At 44.0% G+C, this 19639-nt stretch overlaps 1 protein-coding gene across 1 annotated transcript in view; it reads right to left on the reverse strand.

Annotated features, from left to right (window-relative positions):
* Positions 1 to 17318, reverse strand: part of MFAP3L (microfibril associated protein 3 like) — a 238900-nt gene extending 221582 nt beyond the window's left edge. The window contains exon 1 of the mRNA XM_078677061.1: positions 17195 to 17318. The gene's annotated coding sequence lies outside the window, so the exon portion shown is untranslated. The remainder of the gene's footprint in view (positions 1 to 17194) is intronic.
* Between the last annotated feature and the right edge of the window lie 2321 nt (positions 17319 to 19639).

Consider the following 19639-nt stretch of genomic DNA (forward strand, 5'->3'; position numbering starts at 1 on the left):
ATAATGACATGTTACTGGCACACAGCTTGTGGGCATTCAAGTCAAGTCAAGTCAGAATTTATATAGCGCACTACATACCCATAGGGTCTCAAGGCGCTTGAGATGGGGGGGGGGGGGAGGTTTATTTATCGAATATCCATGTTTTAAGTTGTTTTCTGAAGGCGAGGTGGTTTCGGGTAAGGCGGAGGTGGATGGGAAGGGAATTCCAGGTCTTGACCGCTAAGTAGGAGAAGGATCTTCCTCCCATGGTGGATTTGTGGATGCGCGGTACAGCGGCGAGGGCTAGGTTGGACGATCGCAGCTGGCGGGTGGGGGTGTAAAAGGAAAGGCGCGTGTTGAGACAGTCAGGTCCAAGTTCGTATAGGGCTTTGTGTGCGTGGGTGAGGAGACGGAACGTTATTCTCTTGTTGATGGGGAGCCAGTGAAGGTCTTTCAGGTGAGCGGAAATGTGTTCTGTGCGGGGGATGTCTAGTATGAGTCTGGCTGAGGCATTTTGTATGCGTTGGAGTTTTTTCTGTAGTTTCGCGGTGGAACCGGCGTAAAGGGTGTTTCCGTAGTCCAGACGGCTTGTAACCAGTGCGTGGGTGACCAATTTTCTTGTTTCGGTGGGGATCCAGTGAAATGTTTTTTTGAGCATGCGTAGGATGTTGAAGCATGAAGATGAGACGGCGTTGACTTGTCTGGTCATCGAGAGTGAGGAGTCTAGGATGATGCCAAGGTTCCGTGCGTGGTCCGTCGGTACGGGGGCTTTTCCTAGGGCCGTTGGCCACCAAGAGTCGTCCCAGGCGGAAGGGGATGAGCCTAATATGAGGACTTCCGTTTTGTCCGAGTTCAGTTTTAGGCGGCTGTGCTTCATCCACACGGCTACTTCTTTCATCCCTTTGTGTAGGTTCGTTTTGGCGGTGGTTGGGTCATTGGTGAGTGAGAGGATCAGCTGAGTGTCATCAGCGTAGGAAATGATGTTGAGGTTGTGTTGACGTGCTATGGTTGCCAGGGGGCTCATGTAGACGTTGAAGAGGGTGGGGCTGAGTGATGATCCTTGCGGGACGCCGCAGATGACATCGGTGGCCTCTGACTTAAAAGGGGGGAGGCGGACTCTCTGAGTTCTTCCAGCGAGGAACGAAATGATCCAGTCCAATGCTTTTCCTTGAATTCCGATGTCTTTGAGGCGCTGTATCAGGATGCTATGGCAGACTGTGTCGAAGGCTGCGGAGAGGTCAAGGAGGATAAGGGCGACTGTGTCTCCATTATCCAGTAGTGTTCGAATGTCATCTGTTGCTGCGATGAGGGCGGTCTCGGTGCTGTGTTTGGCTCGGAATCCAGACTGTGAGGAGTCGAGTGATTTGTTGGTTTCGAGGAAGGTGGCGAGCTGATTGTTAATGGCTTTCTCAATAACTTTGGCGGGGAATGGGAGGAGCGAGATGGGGCGGTAGTTTTTGAGTTCGGTGGGGTCAGCTGTGGGTTTCTTCAGAAGGGCGCTTAGTTCGGCGTGTTTCCAGCTTTCTGGGAATGTGGTGGAGTTAAGGGAGTAGTTGATGACATCTCGGAGATGGGGTGCGATAATGGAGTTTGCTTTGTTGAAGATGTGATGGGGACATGGGTCTGTAGGGGAACCTGAGTGGATGGAGTTCATCAGGCGAATGGTCTCTTCTGTGGTGATTGGGTTCCATTCGAGAAGGATATTCGGAGGAGGTAACCGTTCGGGGGTGAGTGGGGTGGACTGGTTTACAGGTTGGCTGTCAAAGCTGTTGTGGATATCGGCAATTTTGTTGTGAAAGAATGAGGCAAGGGAGTCCCATAGGGCTTGAGAGGGGGTGATGTCGTTGGAGCTGGTGGTGGGGTTGGTGAATTCTTTGATGATGTTGAAAAGTTCCTTGCTGTTGTGGGCGTTGTTGTCTAGTCGATCTTTGAGTGCTGATTTCTTGGCTGTCCGGATTAGTTGGTGGTGTTTGCGAGTGGCGTTTTTGAAGGCTGTTTGGGTGATAGTGTTTGGGTCTGTTTTCCAAGTTTTCTCAAGGGAACGACAGATCTTCTTGGATTTTTTAAGGTCATCGTTGAACCAGGGGGCGTTCTTGCTTGATTTGATGTTTTTTCAAGGGTGCTAATTTGACGGCGGTTTGGGTTAACCATTGTGTGAGGTTAATGGCGGCTTGGTTAGGGTCCGTTGAATAGGCAGGGGGTTTTTGAAGAAGCGATGTGGAGATCTGGTCGATTGTAATTTTGTTCCAATTTCTTCGCAGAGTTGGTTGAGGGTGGTTGTGGGTCGTGGTCTTATTGTAAATGAAGTGGATGCAGCTGTGGTCAGTCCAGTGGAGGGGTGTGGTATGAGTGAAGGAGATATGCTTGCTGGAAGTGAAGATAGGGTCGAGTGTGTGTCCTGCATGGTGTGTGGGGGTGTTAACAAGTTGTTTGAGTCCGAGATTGTCCAGAAGGGTGGTGGTGTTACTGTCGTTGCTCTTTTCTAGATGGAAATTGAGGTCTCCCAGTAGAATGTATTCTTCCGAAGGGAGGGCGTGGGGGGTGATAAAGTCAGTGATGTCTTCGCTGAATTTTGTACGGGGTCCTGGTGGCCTGTAGAGGAGGGTGCCCCTAAGTGTTGTCTTGGGGTCGGTGTGGATCTGGAAGTGAAGGTGTTCGGCGCTAGAGAGGTTGACGTCCGAGCTGGTAGAGAAGCGGATGGTGTTCTTGTGGACGATGGCGATGCCTCCTCCTGTTTGGATGGGGCGGTCCTTACGGGTGATCTTGTAGCCGTCCGGGATGGCTATGGTGATGTCTGGAGCTGAAGAGGCGTTCATCCAGGTTTCTGTTAGGAAGGCGATGTCCGGAGAGATGGTGTCGAGTAGATTCCAGAGGTCGATGGCGTGTTTGTGAACCGATCGGGTGTTGAGAAGGATGCACTTGAGGTCGTTGGTGTTGGCTCTCTGTTTGGTGATTGTGGATTTGGAATGGGGCTTGACGCAGGTGAAATTGCAGGAGTGGCAGGTGAAGGGTCCATGGGTGCGTCCTGGTGCTGCTTGAGCGCAGTTAGTGAGTCGGCCGGGGTTGAGTGCACAGAGGGAGGAGGCATCGTATGTAATGCGGGGGGAATGGGTGAAGCGGTGACCAGGGGGTCTGGCGCTGGGCGCAGTCCAGGCGCGGACGGGCGTAGACGGGCTTACCTTTGGCGCACCTTCGGCGCGGCCGCAGCGCGTTGACTCATCTGTCATAAATGGATGGTGGAGGGGGCGGAGCGTGGGAGGGTCAGCTGGGAGGCGGGAGCGAGGCGGAGGAAGGGCCAGGGACCACTAACAAAATGGCAGCAACAACAACAAACGCTGCTTGGGGCACAGGCAGAGTGAGTAATGTGGCGCTAAGAGGGCGATGTCTATTCAGGACAATGCAGCAAGTCAAGCGTATTGTAAGCGCAGAGTCAAAGCGCTATCAGAATATGCAACTATCAAGCAAGACGCACACAGCCAAATAAATGCCCAGAAGTGCGCTCTATTGAAAACAAAGTGCCAAATACAGTTAAGCGCTACGAAATTAAAGATGAGTATGCAGTCAAGCGCTATGTTCTAGTAAACGAAGTGAAGCAAAGTCAAGCGCTACGATACCAGTAATCTCAGGAGAGGAGGAGGCGAGGGGAGCGACCGTTCGTGTCCAGGGACAGGAGGGTCACAGCTCTTCGTGCGTGCGAGGGCGGCCTGTAGCTTCAGTGGGTGGGAGGGTCAGCTGGGAGGCGGGAGCGAGGCGGAGGAAGGGCCAGGGACCACTAACAAAATGGCAGCAACAACAACAAACGCTGCTTGGGGCACAGGCAGAGTGAGTAATGTGGCGCTAAGAGGGCGATGTCTATTCAGGACAATGCAGCAAGTCAAGCGTATTGTAAGCGCAGAGTCAAAGCGCTATCAGAATATGCAACTATCAAGCAAGACGCACACAGCCAAATAAATGCCCAGAAGTGCGCTCTATTGAAAACAAAGTGCCAAATACAGTTAAGCGCTACGAAATTAAAGATGAGTATGCAGTCAAGCGCTATGTTTTAGTAAACGAAGTGAAGCAAAGTCAAGCGCTACGATACCAGTAATCTCAGGAGAGGAGGCGGCGAGGGGAGCGACCGTTCGTATCCAGGGACAGGAGGGTCACCGGGCATTCACAGAGAGTGCACTACATACAAGTTTGGAGAAATATTAATCGACCAAGAGCCCTTCAGTTAGGTTTAGGTGTTACAGGAAGAAACTTATCTGCCAATTGTCAGAACACTAGCTCTTTTTTCTTGTCATTGTATCATGATTTTATGCCTCCAATGAAGGACACGGGCGGCGTTTTGCTTCAGTACCTTGGTGCTTCAGTTAAAATAGAAAAAGGCTTACTGGTGACTAGGACGCAGCCAAACACTAGCCAGGCCTATTGGCCTGCACTTGTGGGAAATGATTTTTATTTCTCGCCTACTAGGCAGCACAAACCTAATTTGAACTTAGAACGGGCTTGGAGCATGACCATTGCTTACCCTTGGTTGGCTTTATTGGTATTCTCATTTGTTTGCTTTTATTAGATGGATTGCTTCATCTTCCTATGTTTGACCATCCTGTGGAGTATAGCCTATTTATGATTCTTTTTATTGGTTGAGTTGTGTACTGCCACTGCTCACGGTTTGGGGAACTAATTTTCTTCAATTCAGCACTCAATGACAGAGCATGTATTTTTCATCTCTCACTTTCGTGCAGTTGCTTCCTCCCTTCAGGCACCATCCACCACATGCTGTGTATCTCCCCATCCCTTCCAGCTTGCCTGTAGAACAAAAACAGGGATAATTTTGCTGGGGTAAGGCAGAAGAACAGACTTTACGGGTGTTTGTTTTATCTCCGGTGTTCCACTTATTGCATGAATGCAGAAGCTTTGGCACTCAAAGACTGCTGCACTTACCCAGTTGGTGTAACACTTAGCACGACACTTCTCTTGAAGGCCTATAAATCACCCCCTTGGGTTAATGCAGAGCACCAAATAGCTAACTGGCTGAACCCTATGTATAGTAAAGCAGGCTTTAGCAAGCATCTCCCTTTACATTCCGACACCTTCTTATTCTTTTCAAAATCCGTTCAGTTTCCTACGTTGTAAGTATTTGAAAAATAACCCATGCCATTTATGAACACTAAAAACATTAGTTTCAGTGTAGTTTTGAGATAATTTAAGATAAGTGTTTGGTTTTTCTTCAAGATTTTGAAATCTTTTTTCCTTTTATGTTTTTTAACACAATACTTTGTAGACTAACATTGGCAAAGTCAACAGCCGGGCACTTGCATTAGATAGGAAACCCCTACAGGATTTTCCAAGTTTTAGAAACTAGATCTCTAGTTGGCAGAGGTATGGACCGTTTCTAAGTAAGGACAACAATCCTAGAAAGGGAAAGCCACAATGCAAGCTAAATTATCCTGTGCTCAACCTCTGGTACCTTGGCACAGAGCATGCATGCTTAACTTATTTAAAAGGCAATGTGTAAAGTATTCGTGCAATAACTCATAAAGTAACTCAGTGATAACATCACAGAAACACTCCACAACAGTTTAGAACAAGCATTTGCAATGCAATTGGTCTCGTTTTTAGGACCTTATATGTATTTAGCTATATAGCACTTTAGCCTGGGAGCTGAAACATCTGCTGTTCTTTAACATGGAGGGAAAGTAACCACCAAACTGAGGAACACACCAGGTATGGGAACACATGGAGAGAAATACTGCCTATCAGCTAGAAATTGTATGGTCCACAGCTCTGTTTTTAATACAAAATCAGCCTCTTCTGTGGTCATATCACTGAAAATACAAGATTTGAAAAAAATATTATTGTCTACAGGTGCTCTAATAAATACAAGTTTCTATGGCCTGGTATCTAGGGAATCCTAAAGTGATTCTGGTATCTTACTGACCTCTGCTGGTCGTTTTCTGTTAAGAAAGTTAAATAGAGGCAGTTGCAGGAAAAATTAAAAAAGAAAGTCCCTAAGTAGAAAGCAATTCTGGTATTTTACTGAACTCTACTGGTCGTTTTCCATCAAGACAGTTAATTAGAGGCCGCTGAACAAGCCGAAAGCAATTCTGATATTTTACTTACCTCTACTGTTCGTTTTCTATCAAGACAGTTAAACAGAGGGAGTTGAACAGAAAAAAGTCCCTAAGCAAAGTTGGAAACAGACAAGTCCTAGGACTGATCTCCAGATACCATAAAGTACATACAACAGATCTTCCAGATAGCGCAAGCGCTGTCTAGGCTCGACCTAATAATAGAGAATAGTTATCTAAGTAAAATAAGAAAAAAAGGCAAACACCCAACTAGAAGAACTTGACATATGGATTCTTAAAGATATAATTCAAAAACAGTGCTTAGAAGTCAAAAGCGCTAAAAAGTAACTTGGTCAAACTAGACTGGAGTAAATCCAAAGTTTAGGCCGACCGTGATGGATGGCAGGCCAGCTACAGGAACCAGACAGTTCTCGCTGACAAAGTACCTTGAATGGCGCAAGTGTCAACATCGAAGGCTTGTTGTGAGGAGTCAAAGAGGCACTGCATTGTTGTTGATCCTGTGGATAGAGGTGAAGCATCAGTGCCAGTCTGCGCAGCCAATAAAGGCTTCGGCGTCAAAACCCTTTACGATGCCCTCACTGTGTCAAGGTCAAGCTGCACTGTCCGTCGATGTCAAGGTGCACAGTCCGTCGAGACGATGTCGATTGGCTCCTGCATTCACCTCGAAGGGCAATGCATCGGGTCCGGTCAGCTCAAAGTAGTCACTGCTTCGATTTTGAAACAGAAACAGCTGCAGAACCCACTTCTGAGGTCCTGGACTGGATTAGCATCTCAGGCAAGGGAGGACTCACAGATTGCAGAGTCCAGCAGCAGGACGTGTTTGATGACCTTGAGAATCACAGAAAAGAGGGCAAAGCCAGCAAGCACTCTTGGAGTCACCCTGGGTTCAAAGAATGCAGGTCCAGTCCTTCTCACCCAGGCAGGAGAACAGCAGGGAGCAGGGCCGGCTCAGCAAGGCAAGAGCACAGCAAGAAAGAGTCCAGCAAAGCAATAGTCTAGCAGAGTAGCAGTCCTTTCAGCAGCACAACAGTTCTTTTTATCGGCAGAGTAGTCACAGGTCCAGAAATGTTCTGTCTAGGTAGGGTCAGAGACCAAGTACTTATACCCAAATGTGCCTTTGGAGTAGGGAGACTTCAAAGAGTCACTTTGAAGTGCACAAGAACCCCTTTCAAGTCCTGGCTGCCAGGCTACCTGTGGGGGGTAATCAGTCCTCCATGTGGGTTTAGGCCAGTACTTATTGAAGTGCAAGTGTTAGCTTCTCCCTCTAACCTTGGTCAGGAAGGGACATCAGAATTCAGATGTGTGTTGATGGGTCCTCAACAAAATGAAAAGGGAGGTCTCCTCACAATCCGTTAGGGGACGAGGAGAGAAACAATTGTTACAACTGACGAGTAGTCCCTAGTTGGCCTATAGATAAGGCAGAGAGGGAGGTTCCTCAGTTAGATTGACAATGGGGTAAAGGGGAGGGAAGGGGAAGCCAAAAAGCCACCAGATGCCATAACCACATGAAAAATAAATCACAAATAATGAGGGAAAATTATAGAGACACAATTCAAAACACAAAGTATATGTACTTTTAATTCACAATATACAACAGTTAATATATAATACCAGGTTAAAAAACATAAAAATGTACTTAGAAATGTACATGGGTACACAGGAATAATTTAAAAACACAAGAACACAAGTTGTCGACGCAGCGTTTCGGTATGGTCTTGGAAGGAAAAGGGGAACACTTTGGAGGGCTAGGGTTTATAGATATTCCATTAGAGATGTACTACCCCCACTCCAGTCCCTGGGCTTGCGTAATATCTATAAACCCTAGCCCTCCAAAGTGTTCCCCTTTTCCTTCCAAGACCATACCACATGCTTAATAAAAGAGGCGAAAATGTGCCCATCTTTTGTAAAGGAACAACGTGACACTGTACTTGTCAGGCAATTATGCTAGATAACATGGGTCTTTCTTGTAATACTGTGAATATGTGAACAAACTGATGATCAAAATGTAATAGATCCTTTTCTAAATAAGATGTTTCTTCTTTTAGAAACCCTGTCCTGATGAAGGTCAAAATCCTAGATACCGAAACGCTGCGTCGACAACTTGTGTTCTTGTGTTTTTAAATTATTCCTGTGTACCCATGTACATTTCTAAGTACATTTTTATGTTTTTTAACCTGGTATTATATATTAACTGTTGTATATTGTGAATTAAAAATTTTGTGCAAGTACATATACTTTGTGTTTTGAATTGTGTCTCTATAATTTTCCCTCATTATTTGTGATTTATTTTTCATGTGGTTATGGCATCTGGTGGCTTTTTGGCTTCCCCTTCCCTCCCCTTTACCCCATTGTCAATCTAACTGAGGAACCTCCCTCTCTGCCTTATCTATAGGCCAACTAGGGACTACTCGTCAGTTGATGGGTCCTCAGCCACACCTATCTTTCCTGTGTTTGTGGCTGTCTGTAGGAAATGGACAACATGTAACGATCACCTAGCCCAGACGTGTATTGGAGACAGACTGCAAGGCATACAGAGCAGAGAAATGTCCACTTTCTAAAAGTGGCATGTCTAAAATAGTAATATTAAATACAATGTACCAGTACAGAAGATTCATCATAACCATTCCAAAGATGTGAAACATGATGCAGTACATGTCCTACCTTTTACGTACACATCACCCTGCCTATGGGCTACCTTAGGGGTGACTTATGTGTAACAAATGAGGAGTTTAAGGATTGAAATGCCAAGTAGATTTAGCAGTAAACTGCACACACAGGCCTGAAACATGGTTAGAGGGCAACTCAGATGGGTGGCAAAAGCAGTGCTGCAGTCCCACAAGTAGCATTTACCTTACAGGCCTGGAGCACACGTAGTGCACTTTACTAGGGACTTATGAGTAAAGTAAATATGTCGATTGGGTATGAGCTAAAGTTACCATGTTTTAGCCAGAGAGCAAGTGCACTTTAGCACTAGTTAGCAGTGGTAAAGTGTGCAGAGTCCTAAAGCCAGCAGAAAAGAGTACAGAAAAATGGAGCGAGACAGGCAAAAAGTTGGGGGAAGACCAACCAAAGGCTGTCAGATCTAACACCAAGGATTGTTACTAAAATATCTACCCTGACGCATACACTGTTAAAGGGTGCTTGCAGAGGAATATGTATTTGCCTTGGTCTGTCTTTTTGCTAAGACTTACATATCTCCTTAGTGGCAGTAGCTAAATACACCCACATTCAAAGTGAACAGACATAAGACAGTGGGGGGAAAATGAACTGCTTAAAAATAGCATGATTCTTAAACTGTGTTTCCCCGTTGGACCAGGAAGCTCATAGCGAAGTCCCTTGATTACAACATTTGTAAGAAGCTCCTTGGAATTTGTGAAATAAAATTGGGAACCTGAATAACCCCACTCTGAAGAGAGGCTGCCTTAATCCTTATGCTGACATCTTATCTTTTATGTCTTATATTAATAGCAACAGAGGAGAAACATTGCATTTTAAACTGTAAGAATCCTTGGAGTAACCTTGGAGTAATCATCGATAGGGGGCTATCTATGAGGGACCAAGCCAACAGAGTGTCTGCCACCTGTTTTACCATCTTGCGCTGGCTTGGAAAAAATTTCTGGATGCTCCCTTCAGACACACAGAAATCTGTGATTGGCGACATTTGACACGCCCAAAGCAATCTTCCACTTGGGCTCCATCCATTTGGAGTGCATCCCAATGAAATGCTGTGTTTGGATTGCCACTTAATTCTCGATCAAAAGGATATGTTATCTGTAATAATGATAACAGAAGCATCTTGGGATCCCCAACAGGGCTCTCAGAAAAGAGTATTTGCCTAAGGCTAATCTACCACCTTCACATACAGACACACCCAACTCGAAAAACACTGAATTTCAAATATCTGACAATGGTTCTTGAAAAAAGCTCAAATTTCATCACAACCAACGAATTCAGGGCATCTATATCTCATTAGACCTGGTTTTTGGCTACCAAAAGACAACTATTCTCAATTCTTAAAATAACCTTTTGAAACAACAACTTGTTTTGTATTTGACTGTGTGGAAATGACTCCTGCGGTAGTAATAAATATTTGTCCTAAGACAGTACCTAATGATTAAATTACTGATGTGCCTAAAATGTCTGGGCATTGTGTACTTTAGAAATAATGAACTCTGCACTGTTGTTATCTACAAACGTGGCCTGCTGTTAGTCGAGCTATTACAATGAATTATAGAGGATTCTGACTTTTCTACTTTTTTGTTCAGGATTGAAAATATAGGATTTTTGTTGTCATTTTTGTTACAAACTAATCCTCCAGTCTATCGTTCAAACATAGAAAATAAATTCCTAAATGTTCATATCGGCCACTGCTCCATCCATTTTAAGCGGATTAAAAACAGTTGGCACGCACACAGTTTCGCCATCTGCGTTTTTTTAATAAACAATAGTATAATGTACTACCCAGTGACAAACGTTTACTAAAGACTTTTCCGAGCAAATACAGGGATGCGAACCACAGGTTAAAATGATGGTGTGTGGTACTACTGCACCCTCAATGCAATATCACACTTTCATTTCCCCAAATCAATATTGAGAACATAATCTAACATAAACTTACAATGAAAATGTGTGCCCCTTCATATTTTGTATTAGGCATTAGGGTGGAGGGAGAAGGGTATAGCAGGAGACAAATAGGTGCTGCTGCAGGGAGAGAAATGGGCAGGCTATGAAAGTCCGATGGTCTTTCTCATCCTACACCGGCTTTGCGTCTCTGGTTTTCTAGAGTGCGTCTAACCTAGCCTAGGCTTAGGACCTTTTAGCAGATATACACTAGTCAAAGTACTCTCAAGTGGCTTCTGCAAATCACAGAGACACCATGTGACCATATAGAGGAACAAGGGTGAAAGAAGTGTTCATTTATAAAGTCATGGTTCATTGCGGAGATGTGCAACATCTTTATACGGTATAATAGGAAGTATTTTATTCCATGGTCATGTCCCAACCCACTATTAAAACCTTGTCTTCTGGGTGTTTCTACGAGAAATACAGTATACTTGAATATACATATAAAAATATGGAATCTCTGTTTCGAAAAAAAAAAAGGCCATAGGCAGACTGTAATTGCAAGCACAATTTGAGGCAGGTTTTATACTTTTAGAACAAGTTTGTATGTATTATAAATAATAAAAGGCTAAGGCATGTAGGGCTCTTGCGGTCTTCAAAAATACCGCTACGGGATATAATGCTAACCTGTCAGAAAATGTTCTTCATGCCTACCTAACGTGTGACATTTACCTATAATTAGTAGGTCCTAAAGAGTCAGCAGTCTGTCATAGTGTTACGGGTTGCAGTATCTGATGGCACCAGTGCTGCACTGCCAATGAGTGACATTAAAAGCCATTTATGTCAGACAGTATGACATTTTGAAGGTCTGACTATGTCTGACAGTCAAGGAGCAGAGGTATTATGTGGATATGTGGACCTTAAATCTCATCGGTTAACAAAATACTTGAGGTTTGAGCCAGCCAGACATAATTCAAATTAGAATGCCTACGATGTATTCGAAACTCAAAACAAGAAAGACTGAAGTTGATCTGATTCAACAACATGACTTAGATGGATTATTCCTACACTTCTAATCCTTTGCTAAATTCCAGGGATTTCTAATTGATCCCTCCTCCGTCCATCAAGGACCATGCTCACATTAGCATGCAATTTAACTGTTGTACGAAACTCCAGTCCACAATCTAGCCCTTGTCTTGCCGCACATAGATGGCTACTTGGTAAGTTCTTTACAGCCAAATAATAAAAATCATTACAATGTAAACAAGCATTAACATTTTGCATTTGATAAATTTAGACAATGACTGCATTAAAAAGTTTAAGAAAAGCAAAATGGGTAGTGGCAAATCACGTTAAAATCAATTGATTACATTAAAATGTACTTCGAAGTGTTCGTTAGGGCTAACTCATAATGAAACCGAGGCTGCTACTGGGTAGAGTCATTCATCAGTTTTAGTTTGGATAGGCCGGTGTTTGCTGTGTGAGCAGCCTTGCTACATGGAGCAAAAACCTAGTGGCCTTACATGAAAGCTGAATGCTATGGCCGTTCAAGAGGGCCAATAACTGCAGGATGGCAGACATAATCTGAAGAGCCCTTAAAGCTGGACATAGCAATTTCCATCTGAGAAGTAAGACGGCAGGACACAGAAAAAAAATTAAATATGCTTTCTTGGCTGTGGCCGCATGGGCGACATGGACTTTCCGGTCAAGACTGCTTCCAAGAGGGAACAAAGACCTTTGATGGAAAAGTGCCCAGTCGAAATAGTAATAATGAATGATGAGTGGATGCTGCAACATTAATTGTCAGATATGGTTCCGAGCTCCAAGAAGTGAAGGAGCGCAGAACTGCCGATGCATGCCGTTTCTGGGCAAACTCTGCCTAAACAATCTGAGATTGATGGTTTGCGGCCTTGTTGATGATTTTTTTGAAGGAAGTGAAGTCCAGATTGGAGTCCCAGGAGTTGCCTAGGTTTAGATTGCTTATGGCCTGCTGAAAGACCGTTGGCCACAAGTCTTTGAGATTGGGCGGCCTTCTTCATTTCCTACCGACACATGGCAGCCAGTATAGCTTGTGGGGTTGCTCTAAGCTTCCAACAGAGCTTGTCAGGGGGGCCAGTCCTGACCAGGCTTTGATGGAACAGGCTAAACTCCAGCCTGACCCATCTGTGATTTGCATTGTGGAAGCCGAAAGAGGCGTTTAAAAAGGGTCATTTGGAGGTGATTTAGTGTTGTTACATCGCTCCCTTTCAACAATTTGAAGTCATACTTCAGCGATGGAAGAAATGTTGCCCCTATGACCTGTAAAAAATAATACTGTGATGTGATACCAATCTTTTTCTGCAGCACCTTGATGGGAAACTGAAGTTTGTTGGCGAGGGCTCTTCTTTTGTTCAGATGATCTCTAAATGATAAATCAGGCGTCCATTACAACATCTAAGTATTTGTATGATTAGAACAGATCTAAGGGTTTTCCGAAAGCTTTCCACTTGAACCATAAATAGCAGCTCCTAGAATTGGCTGAGAAGCATACTACTTTTGTTGTGTTGCGATTTAGTTCCAACCCCAACGTTTGAGTGTATTGTGCCAAGTGAGTCATTAAACACTTGAGGCTGATCAGTGTTTGGCCTAATAGAACAAGGTTTGGGGTAATAGAACGTCATCGGCATATTGGAGACATCAGAGCAGTTTATCTGCTACACGGTAAAACTCTGTGGTCTTCTGGAGTTCAACACCAATCAAATCAATTCTTCATGCAGTAGCTGGACTAATAAACTTGAAAACGTTCAAGCACATCCCCTCTACCTTGAGAGGACTCTACTGGATCCCACTCCTTCCCAGAATCTACTACAAAGTTTGTTTTGTAGTTTACAAAGCATACACTTGGGTAAACCTGACAAACTTCCCTCTCAACTCAATGAGTTTAGTGCACTTATGCTACTAGCAGCACATCCCTAGCCAGGCTGGGAATCCAAAGAACTCAGCATATGACCCAAGTATGACGCCCATAGATGGGGGTAACAAGAAGGAAAGGTACATCAAAAGACCTTTAAGGCTAGATAAGCATGGCTATTGATGAGGTGGCCCGCCACACCCCTCCCCCACCAGTGGAAAGAGTGCTAGAAGATATGGCATTATCAAATATTTATGTGATACAATAGTCCAGGTAATGCTGTAATAAATAGTATATTGACGACGAGGAGCTCAGGAACAGCATTGATGTCTGAGAACACATAACCAATGTGAAAACTATTGGTATTCTAATGTTGTTATAATACAAGACTAAAATATTATTATAAAAAAAATTACCTCCCTCTGAAGCTTATTCTTGCTGATTCAGTGTGCAATTCAGGAGTAGTCTGAAAACTGACCATATCACAATCTCTCTATCACTCTAGACCATGGGTACTCGAAAACATTTGCCATGGGGCCACAAAGTATGGTCTGTGGCGTGACCGAGGACCACACTGATGCCGTCAAGGTGGTGGTAGGATGTCTGGGTGGTCAGAGATTGTATAAGGAGGTCTAAATAAAAATTAATAAACGGGCAAGCATTTATTAACAGGTTACTAAATGCTTGTCTGTTTGTTTAACATTTTTTTTATGACTATTAGTGCTAAAGAGATGCTGCGCACCAAGGCGGCAGCATATAAAGGTCAAGAGGACTGCAAGACGCCCCGGGACGTACTTTGAGTATCACTGCTCTAGACTATATCCACTTCAATGTCACCCACTCTTTCTTCAGTATTTTTAAGCACATGTTGTCCTAGGTTATTTTTTATAAACGTACTAGCCTTCTCTCCATCCTTGCATGTTAGCTAAGTCTACTGTCACCTTTAACAGTGCTCAGTTGTCTTCTGGGGTTAGGTTTGTGCTTTATAACTAACCCCAAAAAAAGTACTTAATATATGCAACAAAAACATAAAACCCTCAAAACCAGAAGATGGATGCGGTGTCCTCAGTCCACAAAGAAAATTGTAGTTAAAGTGTACAAAATTGTTTAACAAAATTAAATTCGCAGACTCTAGTCCTGCCATACTTCTGAATCTGGTAGGAGAGCTATTGTACAATGTTTTTGTAACAACATACCTCCCAAAGTTCGTGGTGTTGTTTTTACATTTGAATACATCAAGAATGCATTTAGCTCAGGAATGCATTTGTTTGTGTGTGCTTCTCTACGAATGACAATAGTAACAACAGTAGAAACAATTATTCTGAACAAAGCTTTTAAAGGTCAAGTTTGCTCAGCTTCTTCGGAACCAGATGCAGCATCACTTGTATGCACTGTGCAGCTAAATAACCGGCAGGAAAGTAATGCTGCCCTCCAGAAAAGCACTAAACGCCCATCACGGCGTCCACCAATATTAAGCATGTCCAACTAACTGTTGAGTTAGGCCAAAGACCTATAGTAACCAAGTTGGAAGACTAAAAGTAAATGTAGTGGTCCATGAAATAGTAGTTTCACCTGCACTGTTTACAAAAGTTTCCAAGAACTAAAAGAGGTCATCAATACCCCCCTCCCCGAACCCCCCCACCCCCTCTCCCCTATAGTCTGGCCCTACCTTCCCCTTGGACACAGAAGAGGACCCCTTAACTCCAGAGTGACTAAGCTATTCTGTGGTTTAAGTTCCAGGGCCCTCTGTTTGCAGCTAATGCACAAATCCTGAGAGTTCTCTGTCAAAGGGTTAAACCTTGGTACACTATCTAGGCTGGCAGATGTTAGATTAGATGTTATTAGCTAGTAACGCCCTACTGCCTGCAATTTGCATTTGTTTATGAAGTAACAGAGTCTAAGCGTAAAGCATTTGTACAACACCCCTTTTTCTCAGGCAATTATAATCGCTCTTCATGTATTTGTTTATGAAAACTGGAGAATTCTTTTGATTTTTTTCAATGTGCTAATCATGTGGCTTGTGGCACTATGACCAGCACTCTTAACACCCTGGGAGGTACACTAAAGAAAAGCATCCATTCAAGAACATACGCGGTTTCAAGCAGGCGATCGAACACACATCACCCTGAGGCCAGATCAAACTTTCAAGTCGAATTGTCTTCTAGAGTCTTAAATATAGCACTCAAAATGCAATCCACTACAAGTTCAGTTCAAGCCCGAGGACTCTTGTGAGCCTGTGCAGACATGTCTTTTTACCCAGTCAGGACTTACTAACAGGTGAAGTAACCGTGGCTGTCCGTCCATAACATGCAATCTTTAGCACACAGTCATAAAAATTACGTTTTTTGCCATTAGTTTCTACAGCAAAAAATGCTTTTGATGTCAAGCAAGTTCAAGCATGCCATCTTTCATACCGGTACAGAATCCTATTTAAAGAAGTTAAAATATTAAAAAACAACTTTTCAGAGCTCTGCTGCTACACAAATGTAATTCCAAGTCTTAAACCACATGAACAAATCTTTGCTCGAAGGCCTGGCCCACGTATACATACAGCGCGTCAGTAATTACACAGAGGCAGGCTATTAAAAAAGTGAAACCCCTTTTAAGTTAAACTTTCTGTGAAGTTTCTAAGCAGCTATTGGAGTGATCTCAAAACTGATGTTACACCCGACGAATGGCTGCCCGATGATAACCTACTATGGGCAACACTATCACGTGCAAATACCACAACACTGGCAGCCGTGCTGGTACACAGCTCTGGCTTGTAGCAGAGGCACGCATGATAAAACGTGTTAAGTGAGGGCGGTAGCAACGAACTGGTTATGCGTCTCAGACATTACAGCAATTAGTGGAAGTGCAACTGAGGGGAAATATTGCTAGTCTATTTGGCACGAAGAACAAACCCACACGACTGACATATATGCATAGAACACAAGTACACTGGCATTAGATGTTAAATAATTAAACAAACAACTATGGTGCTTCACTAAAGATTAAAAAGGAAAACATCATTAATTCATTTTCAAATAACGTCGAACCAGTAGTAGAAAATCAAACCAACAATTGGGAAGAAACATACATTTCCACATAAGGTTGCAAACGAAACTACTTTTTTTGGGTCCCTTGGTTGCCAGCTAGAAAGAAGATCTTAACATTTGTGCTCTGATCCGAACAGTTCATCAGTCTTTATTTCCACGTTTATTCCTTCGGGGTCCCTGCATGCTACGGGCTGCGTCTGGTCACGGGTCTTTTTTGCCGGGTCAGGACAGGATTATGGCAACATTTGCCCTATTTTGGGAATGACTGCAATGTCAAGCTCGTGTCATTCGAGGGCTCGCGCGCGGTAGCCGCAGCTCACAGACCAGGCGCATCGACACATCTCTCTCGAAACACACGGGTTAAACTTTTACGAAGACCCCGCTCCCTCGACCCAGCAGAAACGCAAGCGGTAACCGGGGAGCGAGGTGCGCTAAGGTTATGCGTGCTGCAAGGTGGTGCTCAGCCTCGGTTCCTTGCTCAGAAGTCACAGAAACATTAACAACCACCAATACAGTGCGGATATACCAGTCCAAAACGCACAGAAAACGGTCGCCCAAGCTTAGGGTCAAATAAAACGCAATGCGAACGACAGGGTCCCTCCTCAAGGTTACAGAAGTGCACGTTATACAAGCTCAAAGATCATCCTTACCCCCGGCGTGAAGCAGGAATTGCAGTTGAATCAGACCAAATGCGTTCAGGGGCTCTAGTAGCTTGCTGCTGAAATGTACCGTAGTACTTCGTGTACACGCTCAGGCTCATATGAAAGAGCTCGTCCTCCAGTATGTAATACCGGAGCACTCCTTGTGCGTCAATAAAGGCAACCTTCGTTGACGTTGCAGAGAAATCTGCAAAGCCATTAATTAGTCCTATTTCATATATGGAACCTTTATTCCGGCGGTGGCTTTTTGAAAACAGTTCGTTGTAGTCTGGGACTTGTGGTTTTGCGTTTAATATTGCAGGTACTGTAAAAAAAAAAAATAGCACATAAAGTTACCATAGCTAAAAAAAACATAGCTTCTGGCTTTGGCTAGCTACCAATGTTCCTATTTCTAATTTAATATTTAGAATGCATCGTTCAACGATACAAAAGATTTGAAATCGAATACGCTTTGTTCTTGCATGTACTCTATGTGGGCAGATTGGCCAACTCTGACATCCAACCATACATATGATATTACGGATCTAAAATTGCTGTTCCTTTCGTTCGTTTAGCTGTTCCTTTAGCTTTTGCAAATTTTAGTACATGGGTGCTTCCCTCACCATTAAATTATGTTTTTTTCATGCGGTAGCTTTGTTATTTGTAAGGGGAAAAAAAATTACTTAGCACTGTTGTAAAATAAACCCCCATTGGGCCAGGAACCAGCACACCTATTCGGCCAATGTGGGTGCACTTACCATGTGGTGTGGATTTTTAAATGAAATAAGGACTTGCAAAACTGGGGTGAACCTGAACGTGTCCTTCTTCCATGCTTCATTGGGAAGGCAGCTAGCAACACAGAGGTTCAGATGACTTGGAAAATCTGGATAAAACAGAGATGCATAACCTGGTTTTGGATCTTCCTGAAAATGAAGAAAATATTCACTTCCAATGAAAAACATCCTTCTGGAATTGAAAGAGATCGGATGTCAGGTACTCGCTTGGTTGAGACCAAATAAAAAAAGAGGTATTGAGTTCAGCTGAAATCTCTTTACGAGACAAAACAGAATTAGCTGGCCTACCTGAGAGGCCTTACAGGACTGTGTTGACATCCTAGACCAAGCAATAATCGGGAAAAGAGGGCGAGAAAACAGAATACCCTGCATCAAACTATTGGGCGCTTGACTAATGTTTGGAGTAAAGAGGAAGATGGGCAGCAAAAACGTCTGACTGAAAAACATTGATCAATCTACAGGAAAGATTTTTTCAAATAGAGATGCAAGGAAATGACCTCGGTCAGAGGAGAGGCAGTAAGGTGATTCAGGTTCCCTTCTCTACATCAATGTAACTAACTTACCCTGCTTGATTTGTAAGCCCTTTTGGGTCAGGAAGCCCATGACACCTCCAGGAATCAGGACATTTCTGTCATTATAACTAAGACAGACACCACCAGCGAGGAAAAATGTCCTTTCAGAACCAGGCCATGGAAATTGGTCCAGGGGTCCTGTGGAATGCCTGGAAAGAATGGGGAGAGTTGAGGGAGATGAGGGAGATCCACTGTGTACGCCAAAAATGACGGTAATGAAGCCTGTCAAGTCCGGAATGGGGTCACTAGTGGAAGGGCGAGATTTTGATCGATACCTCATCACTATTGATCCAAACCTCGATCTGGTCGACTGAACCTTTGTTGCCTGTCTTGGAGGATGAAAGTGCCCCTGTACCAAACCAGTTCACCCAAATAAAGGACTCTGCTCCCAAAGATCACAAACAACTTCTAGCTTTCAAAAGTTTATTGTAAAGATATGATAAGCTGCAAATACAGGCATCTCAGAATGAGATTCACGAGATACACAGGTCCAATTACATACATGTGCTCTCGGAAAGCCCTCAGACGAGCAACGGAAATCACTAACACAAGTTCTAAGAATAATAAAGCTATCAGCATTGACGCATATCTCTCCTTCATTTAGGTTGGAGGAAAACGCACAGGTTAGGCTGTCCCTACCCTGCTCTAGATGGTATCCCTACTTAACCAAATCCCAACCTAACAAAGGTGTCAGCAGTGAATGACCCCCAAGGGAAGTCACTCACTCTAAGTCTCTTGGTGAAACCCTATAGTTCTCCAGTCATGACCCCTCTCTGCCTACCCATCCGCTCTCTAAAGGGTCCTCAGGTATCTGCTCTAACTCCACCCAGGGGTGCTGTCCCTAATACAAAACAGTCAACAACATTTGAGACGCCCCTTGCGAGACGCCCCTCACGTGGTGTAGCTTCTGGCTTTTTCCATGATGCTTTGTATTGGGCCTCATACGTTAGAGTTGACCTTGCTTCTCAGACTCTTCTCCGGCCCGCTGATACCCCTTAAACATTCCGGAACCCTCCTCCATGTCTGGGCCGTCTACTGAACAGACCTCTATTCATTCATTTATAATTGGATCCCCCCTTTTCCTTTGCAGA

The sequence above is a fragment of the Lissotriton helveticus genome, chromosome 2_1, assembly GCF_964261635.1.
Source record: "Lissotriton helveticus chromosome 2_1, aLisHel1.1, whole genome shotgun sequence".
NCBI lineage: Eukaryota > Metazoa > Chordata > Amphibia > Caudata > Salamandridae > Lissotriton > Lissotriton helveticus.